At 30.3% G+C, this 3,507-nt stretch overlaps 1 long non-coding RNA gene across 1 annotated transcript; it reads left to right on the top strand.

The window, feature by feature from the left end:
* Positions 1–205: 205 nt before the first annotated feature.
* Positions 206–3,145, top strand: LOC134697012 (uncharacterized). The gene is made up of 3 exons (XR_010103051.1): positions 206–359; positions 1,899–2,026; positions 2,768–3,145. It is a non-coding gene; the product is annotated as an uncharacterized LOC134697012 (long non-coding RNA).
* Positions 3,146–3,507: the final 362 nt, after the last annotated feature.

The following is a 3,507-nucleotide window of genomic DNA, read 5'->3' as shown; positions in this document are numbered from 1 at the left end:
CTGCATCTCATTTCTTCCATAAAATTTGCGTTCACGAATCATGATGTCAATATCAGTGTCGTCTGTCTGAACGCTCGTTTCGGGTGAACCGTACGGGCTAATATTAAACCAAAGACGAAACATTTAAGATTCCATTTAAACGGCTTTAAATGATTGAAATCTATCCGAAGATTCATAAGTCATTAAAACAAGTAAACATGATTAATAATTGTATGTAACCGATTGGACCTTAAAAAACTATATGAATGTGGATTCCGTAATTTCCTCGGAGTCTCCATGCCAGTGTAATGGTATTTCCCGCGGTTATTTTTGTACAATAAAATACGGTATAACTACAATTTTGCAAAGTCTCAATCAGTGTAAGTATATCGATACTGTGAATCAATTAACATGGGAAAAAAACTCTGTAATTTCTAATTAATTTTACTGGACACATAATGATATTAAACACACGGGCACCTGGTCAATTCGTCACCTTATTTAAGCCCATTTAAGTCAAATCGGCACCTTTTTCAGGAAATTTCTGCAATTGATTTTTTAACTGCCACCTTATATTAAAAACGGTTTTCATCTTTTATATGAAAGAAGTTTTTGGTACTCTTCTCTACTGCTGTATATAGTAATACAGACGAGGAAAAAAAGAAGAGAAAACACTTAAATTTTATCACAGATTTTTTTTTTTAAATAATCTGCCTTTCCTGATTTTCCTGATCTTTTCAGTGGCAGATCCATAACTTTTTCTGACTGACCTAACGGGGGCCCGCTCCAGTCATGCTCCAATGATTCCCTATATAATCAACAAAATTTTCCCCACAAAAGGGGGGAGGGGTAAATGTATAATGGTAGATGGAGATCCAGCACTGTATATAAATAGAGCACCTAGATTCTACATGTAAAAATATGGTTTCTTTTTCAAAGGAGGTTTAAGGATCAGTTCAATTATATTAGATAGTTTATAAAACAATTATGGGAGTCTTCAATAGTTCACTTGCAAAACATAATAGTAATTTTGGGTGTGGACGTAACCACTGTGGGTTACCCGAATTAAAAAGGGGTGGATTTGACTTTTTATGCCATATTGACTATCAAAGGTGCCCATTTGACCAGGTGCCAAACATGGCAAAATGACCAAAATTCAGACACAGTGTTAAAAAAATTAAGATATATACAATTTTTTGTTGAAATGCACACTACACTGGCAGCTTTTAAGCTACATTAGATTGTAACTTGAGTTATATTTCTTGTAACTAATTATACATGTGTTAAAAATTATACAGTTTTGAATGATGATATTGAAAATAAGGAGATCAATGTAGTATGATTGCCTATGAGATTACTATCTACATATGTCCATATGAACTGGATTTAAGCATCTATATAGGACACCTTAATACCTTTAACAATAAACAAAGCTCATACTGTCAGCTACAAAAAAATGTATAACAGGCCATCAAGGCTTAATGACATGACACAATGTTAAATGATTTGCCAAGGTAAATCAAAAATGGCAGACTGCATCCCACAACAACTAAATTTCATCTGGACTTAGAACAGGCATAAATAGAATGTACATGTACTGGGACTGTTGTGTAACAGCACAAAAGAGGAACAAAGTGGTGAAATCGTTTAGAAATTGTTTTGATTCATTGAATTGGAACAAAGCTAAAAAAACATCTAACATGAAGACAAACAATCAAAACTTAATAGTACTTTCAGTTACTAGTATTGAAAGCTCATTAAAAGCTAATAAAAACTCAAACATTAATATATAAACCATTTTTTCCCATACACATATACATGTATATATATGTATAGATGTAATTATCAGAGCAATTTGTTTTACAATTTTTGTTTAACATTTTTAATTTTCTAATAAACTGATATATTTTTTATTAAAGTTTCCAAGCAAGTCAATACATGCAATAACAAAAAAAATTTGGGACAAGACAATGTTTAAAAAACGTGATCAAAGAAAAGAAAAGAAAATGTACTTGTAATCAACACTGGAGAAAAATGGACTCTTCAGGTAAGAAGTTTTATTCTGCAATGACTTTTGTTTAATAGTTTATCTGTTTTTGAATAAAAGAATATGTAAAGTATATTTTAGTGGGACAGCATCCCAACAAACAATAAATCAGAAGAGATATCAAGTGGTAAATATTTTGCTTACTGAATCAGACAAAATTAATACCAAATGTGCCATGCTATAAATTATCCTTCATCTGAAGAAGGTATGAATATACATATATGCAACAGGAATTTTACAGAAAAAAAATCTGTCCTTTATTATGTCTATATATGCTAGCTGCAAATTTTTCACTGCATTTGCATAACTAGTTAGGTTAGTACTTTTTCATCTTTTTAAAATTTTGTCTTGCAAAACAACACATTGCAGGGATAAAGTAAATGCATCAAGTTTTCATTTTATCCATGTTTTTACATGTTTACACATTCTTTTTCCAATACAATGTTTTGGTGAAGTTAAATAATAGTAGTTAGTACACATGTTGCCACTTGGAAATATAAATGATATGAAAAATACTATTGTGAGCTCTCTCAAGCCTAGCTTTAGAAAACTGCATTTGTTACTTATTTCAAGAATATATACCTGTTGATTTTGCACATTTTTTTCATAAGAATGTTCATTATATTTTTGCCTTTCATGAACTTTTAACTTTCAGTTACATTCAGTTCTTGTGAAATTTTACATCTCTTATATAAACATCACAAATGTCTTTTTACTTAATCATCTTTTTTATGTTTACAGAAGAAATTGTCACATGGAAATGTCTTGGGCAGATTAAAAAGAAGAAGTAACTGTGCCAGGAAGCAGTTCCAGTCATTTGCAGCAACAGGACTGTGATGAATAGAACTTTAATATGAATTGAATCAAAATATAGAATTTAACAAATTTGTGTCAGATGATATACTCTTATGATGCTATTGAAGGACATCAATGATGAGAAAGAAGTAAAGGAAAAGACAATAAATGACAGCATATCAAATATCACAATGTATATTAAGTCAGTTAATACATTGTTTCAACTACATACTTTACAGCATTTCATTTTAACCATGTGTGAATTTTGTCTATTCAAACTTAACCAAATGCTTTAAAATTAAGATATTAAATATTTTAGGCAGACATGTTTTCATATTTTTTCATTTATTTTTCAAACTTTCAAGTTATTACATTCTTCAGTGGCGGATCCAGCCAAAAGCCCATTTTTCAAAGGGGTTTTCCAACCAAGGATAAAGGAGGGATTCTAATCGTGTCTTTCATTTTTAAATTGTTAATTTCCACAATAAAAATAAAACATATAAGCCAAAGATAAAAAAATCAGTCATAAAAAAATTTATAATTTTGAAATTCATGTAAAACGCATGTAAAACATGTATTTTACATGAGTTTGTATTAACACGCATTTTACACATGTGAAGTATTTCATGCGTTTTGTAACGCATATTTAATATATGTTTTTGCACGCCTGTTATACGCATGTTGTA

This window comes from Mytilus trossulus, chromosome 14, assembly GCF_036588685.1.
Source record: "Mytilus trossulus isolate FHL-02 chromosome 14, PNRI_Mtr1.1.1.hap1, whole genome shotgun sequence".
NCBI lineage: Eukaryota > Metazoa > Mollusca > Bivalvia > Mytilida > Mytilidae > Mytilus > Mytilus trossulus.
Note: the sequence above shows the minus strand (reverse complement) of the source record. Positions and strands in the feature narration are given on the sequence as shown.